Genomic DNA, 5,449 nt, shown 5'->3' with positions numbered 1-5,449 from the left:
TTCTAAATGATCCAATAGAACAGTTAGATTTAATTGATATTTCCAAGACATTACATCCCCAAAGCCCCAGAATATACATTCTTTTCAAGTGTACATGGAACATTCTCCAGGATTGACCACATACTGGGGCATAAAAACAATCCTCAACAAATTTAAGAGGACAGAAATTATTTCAAGTATCTTTTCTGACCACAATGCCATGAAACTAGAAATCAACCATAGGAAAAGAAATGGGAAAAAAAACACGACTGCACGGAGACTAAAGAACATGCTACTAAAAATCCAATGGGTTAATAAGGAAATCAAAGAGGAAATTTAAAAATATCAAGAAAAATGACAAAACACAACCATACAAAATCTATGGGATGCTATAAAAGCAGTTCTTAGAAGGAAGTTCAAAGAGATACAAGCCTTCCTCAAAACACAAGAAAAAAATCTCACATAAACAACCTATCACCTGAAAGAATTAGAAAAAGAAGAACATATTAAGACCTAAAGTCAGCGGAAGGAAGGAAATAATAAGGATCAGAGAGGAAATAAACAGAGATTAATTAATACAATAGAAAAAAATCAGTGAAACAAGAGCTGGTTCTTTGAAAGGGTAAACAAAATCACAAACCTCTGGGCAAGTTCACCAAGAAGAGAAAGGACTCAAATAAACAAAGTAAGAAATGAAAAAGGAGAAATAACTGATTCCACAGAACTGCAAAAAAAAAAAAAAAAAAAAAAAAAAAAAAAAAAAACCGAAAAAACACACACACACAATAAAACAAAAAAACAAAAAAACCATAAGAGAATACTATAAACAATTATATGAAAAAAATTCAACAACCTAGAAGAAATGGACAACTTTCTAGAAAAATACAGCCCACCAAAACTGAATCAAGAAATAGATAATTTGAACAGACTGACAACTAGAAGTGAAAAAGAATCTGCCATTAAAAAAAATTTCCTACAAACAAAAGTCCAGGTTCAGATGGCTTCACAGGAAAATTCTACCAAACACACCAAGAACTTATACCCATTCTTCTGAAACTCTTCTGAAACTCTTCCAAAAGACTGAAGAAAGAACACTCACAAAGACATTATCTATGAAGCCAACACCACCCAGATACCAAAACCAGACAAAGATAACACCAAAAAAAATTACAGGCCAATATCTTTGATGACCACAGATGCAAAAATTCTCAATGAAATATTAACAAACCAGATCCAAGAACACATAAGAAGATCGCACACCACAACAAAGATGAATTCATCCCAGGGTCACAAAGATTGTTGAACATATGCAAATCAATCAATGTCATACACCATATCCACAAAAGCAAAGACAAAAACCACATGATCATCTCAACAGATGCAGAAAAAGCATTTGATAAAATTGAACATCTATTCATGATAAAAACTCTTACCAAAGTGAGTGTAGAGGAAAGATAGCCCAACATGATAAAAACTCTTTATGGCAAACCCATAACCAATATAACACTCAATGGTGAAGCTCTGAAAGCAGTCCCACTAAGATCTGGAACAAGGCAAGAATGCCCACTCTCATCACTTCTATTCAACATAGTGTTGGAAGTCCTAGCCACAGCAGTCAGACAAGAAAAAACAATAAAAAGGTATTGAAATTGGAAGGGAAGAGATAAAACTGTCATTGTATGCATATGGCATGATACTATATATTAAAACCCTAAAAACTCTACGCAAGAACTACTAGATCTGATAAAGGAGTTCAGAAAAGTAGCAAGATATAAGATTAACATACATAAGTTACTACATTATTTACACTAATAATGAAATATCAGAAAGGGGATATTAAAAAACAATCATTTTTAAAATCACATAGGAGTTCCCGTTGTGACTTGGTAGAAATGAATCTGACTAGTATCCATGAGGACGCAAGTTCAATCCCTGGCCTCACTCAGTGGGTTAAAGATCTGGAGTTGTGAGCTGTGGTATAGGTTGCAGATGTGGCTCAGATCTGGTGTTGCTGTGTCATAGGCTGGAAGCTACAGCTCCAATTCAATCTCTAGCCTGGGAACCTCCATAAGCTGCAGGTGCAGCCCTAAAAAAAAATTTTTTTTTAATAAAATGCCTCAAAAAAATGCTTAGGAACAAACCTGACCAAGGAGGTGAAATACTTAAGCTGAAAACTATAAAACATTAATAAAAGAAATTTGAAGATAATTCAAAGAAATGGATATTCCATGTTCTTGGGTTGGAAGAATTAATAATGTTAAAATGGCCATACTAAGTTCCCATCATGGCTCAGTGGTTAACAAATCCAACTAGGAACCATGAGGTGGTGGGTTTGATCCCTGGCCTTGCTCAGTGGGTCAAGGATATGGCTTTGCCATGAGCTGTGGTGTAGGTTGCAGATGCAGCTCGGATCCCGTGTTGCTGTGGCTCTGGTGTAGGCCGGCAGCAACAGCTCTGATTAGACCCCTAGCCTGGGTACCTCCATATGCCGCAGAAGCGGCCCTAGAAATGCCCAAAAAAAAGACAAAAATAAAATAAAATAAAACTGAAGTTCCCGTTATGGCTCAGTGGTTAACGAATCCGACTAGGAACCATGAGGTTTCAGGTTCAATCCCTGGCCTTGCTCAGTGGGTTAAGGATCCAGCATTGCCATGAGCTGGTGGATCTGGTGTTGCTGTGGCTCTGGTGTAGGCTGGTGGCTACAGCTCCAATTAGACCCCTAGCCTGGGAACCTCCATATGCTGTGGGTGCGGCCCTAGAAAAGACAGAAAGACAAAAAAAAAAAAAAAAAAAAAAAAGGAAAAAAGGCCATACTACCCTAAGCAATCCGATCCTTATCAAATTACCCATGACATTTTTCACAGAACTAGGACAAATAATCCTAAAATTTATATTGAACCATAAAGGACCCAGAATTGCCAAAGCAATCCTGAGGAAAAAGAACAAAGCAGGAGGCATAACCCTCCCAAACTTCAGATAATACTACAAAGCTATAGTAACCAAAACAGCATGGCATTGGTACAAAAACAGACTTGCGGCTCAATGGAACAGAATGGAGAGCCTAGAAATAAACCCACACATCTACAGTCAATTAATCATTGACAAAGAACGCAAGAATATACAATGGAAAAAAGACAGTCTCTTCAACAAATGGTGTTGGGAAAGTTGGACAGCTGCCTATAAATCAATGAGATTAGAACACACGCTCACACCATACACAAAAGTAAACTCAAAATGGCTTAAAGACTTAAATATAAGACTTGATACCATAAAAATTCCCAGAAGACACCTGAGCAAAACATTCTCTGACATCAATCACACCAGTGTTTTCTTAGGTCAGTCTCCCAAGGCAATAGAAATGAAAGCAAAAATAAACCAATGCGGAATTCCCAACATGGCTCAGTGGTTAACGAATCCAACTAGGAACCATGAGGTTGCAGGCTCCATCCCTGGCCTTGCTCAGTGGATTAAGGATCTGGCGTTGCTGTGAGCTGTGGTGTAGGTCACAGACGCGGTTCCTATTCCTTGTTGCTGTGGCTCTGGTATAGGCTGGTGGCTCCAGCTCCAATTGGACCCCTAGCCTGGGAACCTCCATATGCTGACGGAGCTGCCCTAGAAAAGGCAAAAAAAGACAAAAACAAAACAAAACAAAACAACCAATGGGACCTAATACAAACTTCAGTACAGCAAAGGAAACCATAAGCAAAATGAAAACACAACCTACAGACTGAAGAAATATATTTGCAGATGATGTGACTACAAGGGCTTAATTTTCAAAATATTCAAATAGCTCATGCAACTCAAAAAAACAAACACTTCAGTAGAAGAATGGGCAGAAGACCTAAACAGACATTTCTCCAAGAAAGACAGCCAGATGGATAACATCACTAATTATTAGAGAAGTGCAAATCAAAACTACAATGAGGTACCACCTCACACTGGTCAGAATGGCCACATTAAAGAATCTGCAAATCATGCGGAATGGACCTGTGGTTGCCAAGTGGGGTGGTTGGGGAGCTTGGGGTTAATAGATACAAACTATTTCCATTGTAGTGTATTAGCAATGAGATCCTGCTGTGTAGCACTGGGAACTATGTCTAGTCACTTATGATGGAGCATGACAATGTGCGAAAATAGAATGTGTACATGTATGTGTAACTACATCACCATGCCATACAGTAGGAAAAAAAAAACTGTATTGGGAAATAACTATTAAAAAATAATGATAATAAAACTTGGGGGAGACCCACAAAAAAAAAAAAAAAGAAGAAGCTGCAAATCAGTGCTGAGAGGGTGTGGAGAAAAGGGAACCCTCCTATGCTGTTGGTGGGAATGCAAGTTGGTGCAACCACTATGAGAAACAGTATGCAGTAGGAGGTTCTTCAAAAAACTAAAATTAGAATTACCATATGATCCAGCAATCCCAGTCCTGGGGATATATCTGGATAAAACTATAATTCAAAAAGATATATGCACCCCTGTGTTTATAGCAGCACTATTCACAATAGCCAAGACTTGGAAACAACCAAAATGTCCATCCACAGGTGAATGGATTACAAAGATGTGATACATATATATATACAATGGAATACTAAGCCATACAAAATGAAGTAATGCCATTTGCAGCAACATAGATGGACCTAGAGTTTATCATTCTAAGTAAAGCAAGTTAGGAAGAGAAAAACAAATATCCTATGATATCACTTATATGTGAATATCACTTATATGTGGAATGTAAAATATGGCACAGAAGAGAACATAGGCAAAACATTCTCTGACATCAACCGTAAAAATGTTTTCTTAGGTCAGTCTCCCAAGGCAACAGAAACAAAAACAAAAACAAACCAATGGAACTAATCACACTTACAAGCTTTGCACAGCAAAGGAAACCATAAAAAAAAAAAAAAAAAAAGACAACCCATGGAATGGGAGACAATAGTTTCAAATGGTACAACTGACAAGGTTTTAATCTCTAAAATATACAAACAATTTATACAACTCAACAGCAAAAAACCAACAACCCAATTGAAAAATGGGCAGAAAACCTGAATAGACATTTCTCCAAGGAAGATATACAGGTGGCCAACAGGCACATGAAGAAATGCTCAACATCACTAATTATTAGAGAGATGCAAATCAAAACTACAATGAGGTACCACCTCACACCAGTCAGAATGGCCATCAATAACAAATCAACAAATAAACGCTGGAGAGGGTGTGGAGAAAAGGGAACCCCCCTGCACTGTTGGTGGGAATGCAAATTGGTACAACCACTATGGAAAACAGTATGGACGTACCTCAGAAAACTAAATATAGAACTACCATATGACCCAGAAATCTCACCTCTGGGCATATATCTGGACAAAACTTTCATTGAAAAAGATACATGCAACCCATAAGTTCATTGCAGCACTATTTGCAATAGTCAAGACATGGAAAAAACCTAAATGTCCTTTGACAGATGAATGGA

This window comes from Sus scrofa, chromosome 15 (assembly GCF_054392235.1).
Source record: "Sus scrofa isolate SSC_HxYL_T2T_F1_AM1 chromosome 15, Sscrofa_HxYL_maternal_Yorkshire_Landrace_v2.0, whole genome shotgun sequence".
In the NCBI taxonomy this organism is placed as follows: Eukaryota; Metazoa; Chordata; class Mammalia; order Artiodactyla; family Suidae; genus Sus; species Sus scrofa.
The sequence above is the reverse complement of the archived record's forward strand: the minus strand, read 5'-3'. Positions refer to the sequence as shown.